This window comes from Mchenga conophoros, linkage group LG16 (assembly GCF_057382185.1).
Source record: "Mchenga conophoros isolate Kocher_MC1m ecotype Shallow Benthic linkage group LG16, M_conophoros_male_GT1.1, whole genome shotgun sequence".
Lineage (NCBI taxonomy): Eukaryota > Metazoa > Chordata > Actinopteri > Cichliformes > Cichlidae > Mchenga > Mchenga conophoros.
The window spans coordinates 943,132-956,142 of NC_140541.1; positions in this window are offsets into that span (position 1 = coordinate 943,132).

Below are 13,011 nucleotides of genomic sequence, written 5' to 3' on the forward strand. Positions count from 1 at the left end.
TGCACCTCTGATCTGAAATGTGCTGCAACATTTATCAAACCAACATCATTTCTTTTATTCTCATGTTTTAAATGACTAAATCTTTTTACTATGACGTATGTAGCTCAACAAACGAGATCTTCCCCTCCAAGGGCTTGAAAATATGAAATAGTAAATAAATAAATCCCACATAAATGCAGGTATTTATTATGGGTCACATGAATAAATACAGACAATTATATTTTCTTGATTATAGTAGCTTTTGTAGAATCAAAAGTTTTTGTGATGAATGAGTTTTTGCTTATCATGTTTTACAGGTAAAAAATGTCAAAAGTTATAAACTATCTTTAGGCTACCAGAGATGTCTATAATGATACATTATGTAGAGAAAAACATTAGTACAGCTTACAGAATATGTATAAAAACTGATTTAGAAGTAAATGGATAGTTTTCTGAAAGTTCCCGACTACAGTTTAACACCACCCACCCAGATCAGCCCCCAAGTGTCTATGTAATGCTGGTATGGTGTGTGAGTTTGACTTGGCCTTTATCCGGGTGGGTTTGGGTTTGGGTGGATAAAGGCCAAGTCAGAATTCTCTGAGCAGCTGGAAAAAGCTGCTAATAAACAAAGACATCAAAAAGTGTGGGCTTTAGGTGTAGCCCCCGCTTTCTGATGCACTAATTAGACTTAGTAACCGACACCCCATACCAGCATTACATAGACACTTGGGGGCTGAGCTGGGTGGGTGGTGTTATAAGCACGTGTTTTGTTAGATATATTTTTTCAGACACCATCTTCATGAACTGCTGAGCCAAACCTGATCCATCAGTGCTGGACTGCACAGATAACTACATGCCACAAGGAGACTGCTGTGTTATGAATTGCCATACCAGTGTGTCTTCAATGGAGAAGATGACACACCCATCACCTGACCTCCTGCCTGATCTGGAGACCATCATCATGCTACCACACTACACACCTCTGAGACCATCAATGATGACTCATACTGAGGAAACTGTATTTCCTGTCAGAGATGCTCAGTGATCCTCAGAGCAGAGAGCGGTATCATTCTTTATCTTTGATAAAAAAAAAATGTCAGTGTTTTTAATTCAATTAATTAATTAAAATCCTGTTTATTGCATAAATAATTCCACACTCAAATGATTATACTTGTTGACACTTTTTGAGTTTTAATTCACATTATGGATTACAAATTATGCTTTTTCTACTCTGTCTCTCTGTGCAGGTATTGCTGTCTTCTGAGTTCTTCCGTGTCCCAACTGAGGCCTTCAAACCTCATTGCAGAGCTCATGTCTTTCCTCACCATCATGTGAGTGTGAGATTGCTCTGGATTCTGGTTATGTGGCCCGCAGCACCTATAAGGTATTTCAACATTGTTCATTGTATAACTTATTTGTAGTTTTTAGGGTTTCTACAGACAAAAAAAATGTTCCTTTTTCTGTATTTTTTAGAACAAGCTCGTCCAGTGTGCCTGCATTCCAGCTTCTTAGACTCTACGCAAGTGGACAGAGTATCAGTGTTTGGCCACTCTTACAGACACTGACTTCTGTCAATTCACTTCTACTGATCGGGCACCTCACTCCAGGAAGACAGAGGGCTGCAAGCCTGTCATCATTTCCAGTGTGGCTTTGTATTCTTGGGGTAGCATCAGATTTTTCCCACAAATATTCAAAGGTAACACTTGTTTTAAGCTTAGTTATTAAATCAAAAGTCTTCCCTTGTGTCATGTCTGTGAAGGTTCTCATGATGTCCTTTGATGTAGTCTCTCTCTTCACTTGCATACCCACTACAGAGGCAGTGGAGACTGTCAGAAAACGACTGCAAGAAGACAGCTCCTTGGAAGACAGGACCAACTTCACACCCGATCAGATGTGCACACTGTTAGACCTCTGCCTCACCACTACATATTTCAAATACAACGAGGGTTTCTACAGACAAAAACATGGCTGTGCCATGGGTTCCCCTGTGTCACCTGTTGTAGCCAACCTTTACATGGAGGAAGTGGAAAGGAAGGCTCTTGGCTCTTTCAAAGGAAGAGTACCCAGCCACTGGTAGAGATATGTAGACGACACCTGGGTCAAAATCAAAAGGCAAGAAGTGGAATCCTTCACTGCGCACATTAACGCCGTGGATAAAAACATCAAGTTCACCAGGGAAGACACAAAGGACGACTGTTTGCTTTTCCTGGACTGCGCTGTGCACATTGAAGAGAACGGCAAACTCAACATCGAAGTTTACCGGAAGCCCACACACACGGACCAGTACCTCTTCTTTGACTTCCATCACCCTCTGGAACACAAACTTGGAGTAATTAGGACACATCCCCCCCGGGCAGAACATGTTCCCTCTAAGCCTGAAGGGAAAAAGAAGGAACACACACATGTAAAGGAAGCACTTAAAACATGTGGCTATCCTAATTGGGCGTTTATAAAGTCAGCAAAGATGCACAGAAAAGAACATCAGATACCAGCGAGGGAGGATAAGAAAGACAGATGCAACAACATTGTCATCCCCTATGTACTAATTAGACTTAGTAACCGACACCCCATACCAGCATTACATAGACACTTGGGGGCTGAGCTGGGTGGGTGGTGTTAAAAGCACTTGTTTTGTAGATATATTTTTTCAGACACGGCACAGTCTCCTTTGTGGCAAAACCTTCAAACTTCACCATCCTCAGCTGAAACAACAACATCTTAACACCATCTTCATGAACTGCTGAGCCAAACTTGATCCATCAGTGCTGGACTGCACAGATAACTACATGCCACAAGGAGACTGCTGTGTTATGAACTGCCATACCAGTGTGTCTTCAATGGAGAAGATGACACACCCATCACCTGACCTCCTGCCTGATCTGGAGACCATCATCATGCTGCCACACTACACACCTCTGAGACCATCAATGATGACTCATACTGAGGAAACTGTATTTCCTGTCAGAGATGCTCAGTGATCCTCAGAGCAGAGAGCGGTATGATTCTTTATCTTTGATTTAAAAAAAAAAATGTCAGTGTTTTTAATTCAATTAATTAATTTAAATCCTGTTTATTGCATAAATAATTCCACACTCAAATGATTATACTTGTTGACACTTTTTGAGTTTTAATTCACATTATGGATTACAAATCTATGCTTTTTCTACTCTGTCTCTCTGTGCAGGTATTGCTGTCTTCTGAGTTCTTCAGTGTTCCAACTGAGACATTCAAACCTCACTGCAGAGCTCATGTCTTTCCTCACCATCATGTGAGTGTGAGATTGCTCTGGATTCTGGTTATATGGCCTGCAGCACCTATAAGGTATTTCAATATTGTTCATTGTATAACTTATTTGTAGTTTTTAGGCCTTAACACAAATAAAATGTTCCTTTTTCTGTATTTTTTAGAATAAGCTCGTCCAGTGTGCCTGCATTCCAGCTTCACAGAAAAGAACATCAGACACCAGCGAGGGAGGATAAGAAAGACAGACACAACAACATTGTCATCCCCTATGTAGCCGGTGTATCAGAAAAACTCAGGAGAGTTTTCTCCAAATACGACATCCCAGTGTACTTCAGACCCAGTAACACACTCAGACAGAAACTGGTTCACCCGAAAGACAAAACTCCTAAACACAAACTTAACAATGTGGTGTACGCTGTACAGTGCAGCGAGGAATGCCCAGACTTCTACATCGGAGAGACCAAACAGCCACTTCACAAGCACATGGCACAACATAGAAGAGCCACCTCCACGGGACAAGACTCAGCAGTTCATCTGCATCTAAAGGACAAAGGTCAGTCTTTGAGGATGCCAATGTTCACATTTTGGACAGATGGAGGAGTGAAAGAAGCCATTTACGTCCACTGTGAGCGACCATCTTTAAACAGAGGCGGTGGTTTATGACACCAACTGTCTGCCATCTATAATCCAGTTTTGAGTTCCCTCCCCAGACACCGTAACGTCCACTCACATCCTGGGAGTGGGCGTGGGTGATTTCCTGACCTCGGGAAATCACATGATAGGGTGGGGCCAGGTTTCACAATGAGCTCACCCGAAACCCTGGCTGATTGGGACCCACACCCACTTTCACACCTTGGCTCATGTGATTAGGTAGAGGATCATCAGGGGGTTCTTTGTCCCTCTTTGGGGGGAAACTCCCACTGGGTTTAAATCTGGGACTCTCCACCATTGACCCTTAGAACTGAAGAAGCTTCTCGGATGAGAGGTGAAACGTCTTCAAGGAACTCAAAGAAGTCCAGACGCTTTTCTTTCCAAGCTCCTTAGACTTCACTTGTGTTAATTACATTTTATTTGTTGTTGTTTTCTTTTAGATTTATATGCAGTGATTGGATGTGGTGGAGCTTTGTTAACTGTGTGGAAAACATCTGTTTGTGATGATATTTACAATGAGGCTTTAAGGTGACAGTTTCCATGTAATTTCAATCCTCTTACTAAGCAAAAACATGTTTGCAATTAACATATTTTTTCAGTTTTGTCTTTTGGATTTATGGTTAACATTCCTCTGTGACAGCAAATACTAAACTGGTCCAAGTAACCAGCATATCATTGGTCAAAGGCAAAAAGGACCACATGTCACACTAGCAATGAATTTTTGACTGTGTTTGTGTTAGTATAGAGTAGGTCTAACAGTGGTTTTCCACATCTGCTCTAATATATATAGATAATGGGTCAGACATATAAAGTCATTTTGAAAAGTTCATAAAGGTAATTTATATGTGTTCCTCTTTATCATTTTATATCAGGTCAAACAGCAGACTTGAGTTTTGATCAGGGTAGAACCATAACATTCATGCTAATGGTTCTACTGTTTACAGTTACTTTATGATGGATTTCACCCTGGTCACAGCACTATCTGAAAAGCTGTTAGAGGTAAAGTTAAGCCAATTAATACCTCATCATAAGTCACTCTCTAACGCAGGGCAGTGATTATTATTCACTGTAATTTATTCCACAACAATGTTCTTTATTTGATTCTTTAAATATGCACATCGATTGTTTAGCTGTGTGACTCTCCACACCTGAAATATATCACAATGTGGACTTCATTTCGACAGTATTTTGTAGATTGGTACCATATTTATCATCGAATCATCTTGTGCATTTATTAACTAAATGTTGTTTGGTTTTTTTTTGTTTGTTTGTTTGGGGTTTTTATGTTGCCATTTTTACATTTCACCAACTGTGTAAATTCTGCAATTTTACCTTGGTTTTGTTTCACATCAGTTTATCTGCTGGCTGGTATTCCTGTCTTCCTTCTCTCACCCCAACCGGTCGCAGCAGATGGCCGCCCCTCCCTGAGCCTGGTTCTGCTGGAGGTTTCTTCCTGTTAAAAGGGAGTTTTTCCTTCCCACTGTCGCCAAAGTGCTTGCTCATAGGGGTCATATGTCATATGATTGTTGGGTTTTTCTCTGTATCTATGAAGCGCCTTAAGGTGACTTTTGTTGTGATTTCTTGCTATATAAATTGAATTGAATTGGTTTTCTTTCTTTTCTAATGTGTCTGGTCATTTTTCACAGTTAAACAAGTAACTTTGAGGTTACTTCATCGTTTTCAGCTGTTATCTGTATAAATTTTTTTCCTAATAATTACATTTCTGCAAAATTATAGCAGTTCTGGTAAGTTGTAATATTTCTGCCAAGTTATTAATTTTTTAATCAATTATTACATTTCTGCTAAGTTGTAGCTTCTGGTAAACTACAACATTTCTGCTGAATTGTTATGTTTCTTCTAAGTTATTGCATTTCTGCTAAGTTATTACATTTTTGCTAACTTGATGTTCTTCTGCAAAGTTATTAAAATTTCAACAACTTTTTAAACACTGACTTTGATTTCTTCAGCTTCTTCAGCTATTTTCAACTATTTTCAGCAGACAGCTTCAGCTTTACAGTTTCCTCTAAGTGATTGCAGTTCTGCTAAGTTATTCCATTTTAGCAAAGTTCCTTTGCTTTTGCAAAGTTTTTACAATTTCTGCAACTTTTCAGCTTTTTCAGCTACTTTTTGCATACAGCTTCAGCTTTAAGCATCCACACTGCATTTTCGCAGGAAATGCAAATTTTTCTAGTTGTGTGGATGCTTTAAGCATCCACACTATTGAGTTCCTGTTTCTCTTTATTCTTTATTATTCTTAGGACTTCCGTACACTTTTCGCCGTTTAACTACTTCCACAATTTTTGTGCTATTTTCACCGTTCAAACTTTAAACTATTCAGCTATTTTTGCTAATTCCTGCTATATCTTTTGGTATTTTTAACTATTATACTTTTTAAAATATTCCACTTTTTTCCTTTAATTTGTCCCATTGAAATGAATGGGAAACTTCAGCAATTCTGCTAAAATTTGCTTGTTTTTGAAACTTAACTACTTCCTCATATTTTCACCTAGAACAACCATTCAAACTTTAAAATGTTCTCAAATTATTGGGCTATTCAGGTATAAATCAGCTTTTTCAAATCTTTTACCGTTTTACTTTTATGCCCCTTAAAGTTTTGAGTTGCAAAATTATGATTTTTCACAAAATACATGCGTTGTTATGGTTGCTATGCTCTTGGCTTCCAGTGTGTCACTGAAGGTTTTGCAATTTTCACTTCATGTCCGAACAACTTCTTGCTACTTGCTCAATTTTCACTCAACTTCCACAAATTATACATCAAAACGTAGGTATTTTTGCTGGCTTTCAGAAAATGTCACTATCATTGTTGTGGGATTTATAGAATTTTGGCAAATCTCCTCAGACCAACACAAGGTCTCAAAACTCTCCATATAAAGTCAATGGAGAGCTTGTTCAAAATCATCGCTGGATTTCTGTAATGAGAGGCATATTCGAATCGTCATATCTCCTTAACGAAGCGACTTTAAGACATGAGGCTTGTCCCCGAATATCTTCAGACACCCCTGACGCTCACAATTCAAGAATTTCTTTCTCACGTATTACCGTTCTGAAATGAGTTGGACTTGTTTGAGGGTAGGAAATTCGTCCTTCGCTCAGATTTCTTCAGATTTCAAAGTCTGGAAATGAACCACTTTTTTCTCTCGTCATAACTTTTTGTTGGATTTCCACAGAGACCTGAAAATTTCCATGATTGTTCACCAAAGCCTGCTGTCTCTTACGGTGAAAGAATGATATTGATACTCCAAATAGATTTCAAGTTACAAAGCGTTGTTTGAGGGCAAGTCAAGGCAGTTTTTGCTTCGCTCTACTCAGTTATGGTGCATTAGAAGTCAAATATCTTTAATAATTCATATTTTAATGATAAATTGTAAACACTGGAAGATTCCCCCATGTCTTCTGAACAAAACGGTGTAAGAATGACCGTTCTAGCCCCTACGGTTAGGAAATTATGGTCATTTGTTTGAGGGGAGTCGTCACTATGAGAAATAGACTGCAATAATCCTGTGCCTCTCTCTGCTGCGTGTGTAAAAAGATGCACCTTTTTTGGCGGGAAAACGTAAACAGCCACTCTGATTGGTGGATTTAAATTCGGCAGCTCTCTCCCTCTGTGTCTGTCTGTGTGTGTGTGTGTGTGTGTGTGTGTGTGTGTGTGTGTGTGTGTGTGTGTGTCTGTGTGTGTGTGTGTGTTTAGTGGGAGAGAGAGGACCCTGCCCTTATTTGGCAGCATGTCATTGTAGGATTTAAATTGAATATAGTTAGACTGATTGACTGGATTAGAGCCTGTGTTTGTGTGTCCCTCTCTGCATTTCTGTTTCAATATGCCTCCATATTTGTAATTTTGTAAGTTATTGCTATTCTGCTAAATCATAGTATTTCTGGTACTTTTCGGTACTTGTGCTAAATACAGTATTTCTGCTAAATTATAGTATTTCTGCTTTATTATACTATTTGTGCTAAAACATAGTATTTCTACTAAATGTAGTATTTCTGCTTTTTATACTATTTGTGCTAAATTATAATATTTCTGCTTTTTATACTATTTGTGCTAAATTATAATATTTCTGCTTTTTATACTATTTGTGCTAAAACATAGTATTTCTACTAAATGTAGTATTTATGCTTAATCATACTATTTCTGCTTTTTATAGGATTTGTGCCTAATATAGTATTTCTGCTTTTTATAGGATTTGTGCTTAATATAGTATTTCTGCTAAATTATAGTATTTCTGCTAAATTATAGTATTTCTGCTTTTTATAGTATTTGTGCTAAAACATAGTATTTCTACTAAATGTAGTATTTATGCTTAATCATAGTATTTCTATATATTTCTGCCAGGTCCCCAGGCAGCCAATCCTCTGTGAGGACTTAGACATTCAAATTTTCAAATCAGGGCCTGCACGGTTTCCCAGCCAATCATATATGTGTCCTGAGGCATTCAAATTTGCATATTGGGGCCTTCATGGCTTCTAAGCCAGCCAATCATATCTGAGGGCTGAGGAATTCAAATCCACAAATCAGGGCCTGCACGGCTTCCCAGGCAGCCAATCATATATGTGGCCTCAGGCATTCAAATTTGCATATTGGGGAATTCGTGGCTTCTAAGTCAACAAGTCATCCGTGTCGTATATCTCTAAAAATTCACATTTTAATGATAAATTGTTAACACTGGAAGATTCCCCCATCTCTTCTGAACAAAACGGTGTAAGAATGACCGCTCTAGCCCCTACGGTTTGGAAATTATGGTCATTTGTTTGAGGGGAGTCCTCACTATGAGAAATAGGCTGCAATAATCCTGTGCCTCTCTCTGCTGCGTGTGTAAAAAGATGCACCTGTTTTGGCGGGAAAAAGTACACAGGCTCTCTGATTGGTGGATTCAAATTCAGCAGCTCCCAGGATGACCTAGAAACTTACTTCTCTCTTCCTGTGCATTTTTTTTGCTGATTTTTTCATTTAACAAGTATATTTGAGGGACCCTCAGCATGTTCAGCATTTTTTCAGCTGTCCATTTTGCTTTTCCAATTTTTCTGTTTAACTTATTACTATTGTGCTAAATCATACTGTTTCTGCTATCTCATAAGATTTGTGCTTAATATAGTATTTCTGCTTTTAATAGGATTTGTGCTTAATATAGTATTTCTGCTTTTTATAGAATTTGTGCTTAATATAGTATTTCTGCTTTTTATAGGATTTGTGCTTAATATAGTATTTCTGCTTTTTATAGGATTTGTGCTTAATATAGTATTTCTGCTAAATTATAGTATTTCTGCTTTTTATAGGATTTGTGCTAAAACATAGTATTTCTGCTAATTTATAGTATTTCTGCCAAATTATAATATTTGTGCTAAAACATAGTCTTAATTTAAAATTACAATATTCATAGTTCATCACAGTGTCTCTGGTAAATCACAATATTTCTGCTCTGTTGTACTATTTTTCTAAATCATAGTGTTTCTGTAATGTTTAAGTATTTTTGGCTAAATATATTCTTTCTGTTATCTTATACTATTTCTCCTAAATTCTTGTATTTTTGAGAAGTTATCATGTTTCTGGTAAGTTACAATATTTCTGCTAAATTCTGCTATGCTATTGTATTTCTGCCAAGTATTATGTTTCCTCTAAGATATTGCAGTTCTGCTAAGTTATTCCATTTTAGCAAACTTCTTTTGCTTCTGCAAAGTTTTTACAATTTCTGCAACTTTTCAGCTTTTTCAGCTACTTTTTGCATACAGCTTCAGCTTTAAGCATCCACACTGCATTTTCGCAGGAAATGCAAATTTTTCTAGTTGTGTGGATGCTTTAAGCATCCACACTATTGAGTTCCTGTTTCTCTTTATTCTTTATTATTATTATTATTATTATTATTCTTAGGACTTCCGTACACTTTTCGCCGTTTAACTACTTCCACAATTTTCAGCCGATTTTCACCGTTCAAATTTTAAACTATTCAGCTATTTTTGCTCTTTCCTGCTATATCTTTTGCTATTTTTAACTATTATACTTTTTAAAATATTCCACTTTTTTCCTTTAATTTGTCCCATTGAAATGAATGGGAAACTTCAGCAATTCTGCTAAAATTTGCTTGTTTTTGAAACTTAACTACTTCCTCATACTTTCACCTAGAACAACCATTCAAATTTTAAAATGTTCACAAATTATTGGGCTATTCAGGTATAATTCAGCTTTTTCAAATCTTTTACTGTTTTACTTTTATGCCTCTTAAAGTTTTGAGTTGCAAAATTGTGATTTTTCACAAAATACATGCGTTGTTATGGTTGCTATGCTCTTGGCTTCCAGTGTGCCACTGAAGGTTTTGCAATTTTCACTTCATGTCCGAACAACTGTTTGCTACTTGCTCAATTTTCACTCAACTTCCACAAATTATACATCAAAACGTAGGTATTTTTGCTGGCTTTCAGAAAATGTCACCATCATTGTTGTGGGATTTATAGAATTTTTGCAAATCTCCTCAGACTAACACAAGGTCAGAAAACTCTCCATATAAAGTGAATGGAGAGCTTGTTCAAAATCACCGCTGGATTTCTGTAATGAGAGGCATATTCGAATCGTCATATCTCCTTAACGAAGCAAAGTTAAGACATGAGGCTTGTCCCCGAATATCTTCAGACACCCCTGACGCTCACAATTCAAGAATTTCTTTCTCAGCTATTACCGTTCTGAAATGAGTTGGACTTGTTTGAGGGTAGGAAATTCGTGCTTCGCTCAGATTTCTTCAGATTTCAAACTGTGGAAATGAACCACTTTTTTCTCTCGTCATAACTTTTTGTTGGATTTCCACAGAGACCTGAAAATTTCCATGATTGTTCACCAAAGCCTGCTGTCTCTTACGGTGAAAGAATGATATCGATACTCCAAATAGATTTCAAGTCACAAAGCGTTGTTTGAGGGCAAGTCAAGGCAGTTTTTGCTTCGCTCTACTCAGTTATGGTGCATTAGAAGTCAAATATCTTTAATAATTCATATTTTAATGATAAATTGTAAACACTGGAAGATTCCCCCATCTCTTCTGAACAAAACGGTGTAAGAATGACCGCTCTAGCCCCTACTGTTTGGAAATTATGGTCATTTGTTTGAGGGGAGTCCTCACTATGAGAAATAGGCTGCAATAATCCTGTGCCTCTCTGTGCTGCGTGTGTAAAAAGAGGCACATGTTTTGGCGGGAAAAAGTACACAGGCTCTCTGATTGGTGGATTCAAATTCAGCAGCTCCCAGGCTGACCTAGAAACTTACTTCTCTCTCCCTGTGCATTTTTTTGCTGATTTTTTTCATTTAACAAGTATATTTGAGGGACCCTCAGCATGTTCAGCATTTTTTCAGCTGTCCATTTTGCTTTTCCAATTTTTCTGTTTAACTTATTACTATTGTGCTAAATCATACTGTTTCTGCTATTTTATAAGATTTGTGCTTAATATAGTATTTCTGCTTTTAATAGGATTTGTGCTTAATATAGTATTTCTGCTTTTTATAGGATTTGTGCTTAATATAGTATTTCTGCTTTTTATAGAATTTGTGCTTAATATAGTATTTCTGCTTTTTATAGGATTTGTGCTTAATATAGTATTTGTGCTAAATTATAGTATTTCTGCTTTTTATAGTATTTGTGCTAAAACATAGTATTTCTACTAAATGTAGTATTTATGCTTAATCATAGTATTTCTATATATTTCTGCCTGGTCCCCAGGCAGCCAATCCTCTGTGAGGACTTAGACATTCAAATTTTCAAATCAGGTCCTGCACGGTTTCCCAGCCAATCATATATGTGTCCTGAGGCATTCAAATTTGCATATTGGGGACTTCATGGCTTCTAAGCCAGCCAATCATATCTGAGGGCTGAGGAATTCAAATCCACAAATCAGGGCCTGCACAGCTTCCCAGCCAGCCAATCATGTATGTGGGCTCCAGGTATTCAAATTTGCATATTGGGGAATTCGTGGCTTCTAAGTCAACAAGTCATCGGTGTCATATATCTCTAAAAATTCATATTTTAATGATAAATTGTAAACACTGGAAGATTCCCCCATCTCTTCTGAACAAAACGGTGTAAGAATGACCGTTCTAGCTCCTACGGTTAGGAAATTATGGTCATTTGTTTGAGGGGAGTCGTCATTATGAGAAATAGACTGCAATGATCCTGTGTCTCTCTGTGCTGCGTGTGTAAAAAGGATGCACCTGTTTTGGAGGGAAAGAGTGCACAGGCTCTCTGATTGGTGGATTCAAATTCAGCAGCTCCCAGGCTGACCTACAAACTCACTTTTCTCTCCCTGTGTGTGTGTGTGTGTGTGTGTGTGTGTGTGTGTGTGTGTGTGTGTGTGTGTGTGTGTGTGACAGAGAGAGAGAGAGAGAGAGACCAACTTTAGGGCAGCATCTCATTGTTGGAAAAACATATAATATATTTAGACTGGTTGACTGGCATAGACCCTCTGTGTGTCTCTCTCTCTGTGCATTTGTGTATACATATTTGATTTTATGTGTAATTGTTGGCTGTTCCTTCTTGTTTTTTAATTTATTTTTATTTCGTTTTTTTCCACATGTGAACAACAATTAGTTTTGAGGGAACTTAACCATATTCTGTTTTTTTTTTCATCTTGTCATTTAACTTTTCCAATATTTCTACTTCAGTTATTGCTATTCTGCTCAATCATAGTATTTGTTCTAAATCATTGTTATTATGCTATATTGTAGTATTTCTGCTAAATCATTGTATTTCTACTATATTATATTTTTCTTTCTAAATATAGCATTTCTGCTATATAATTGTATTTCTGCCAAATTATAATATTTGTGCTAAAACATAGTCTTAATTTAAAATTACAATATTCATAGGTCATCACAGTGTCTCTGGTAAATCACAATATTTCTGCTATGTTGTACTATTTTTCTAAATCATAGTGTTTCTGTAATGTTTAAGTATTTTTGGCTAAATATATTCTTTCTGTTATCTTATACTATTTCTCCTAAATTCTTGTATTTTTGAGAAGTTATCATGTTTCTGGTAAGTTACAATATTTCTGCTAAGTTCTGCTATGCTATTGTATTTCTGCCAAGTATTATGTTTCCTCTAAGATATTGCAGTTCTGCTAAATTATTACATTTTAGCAATG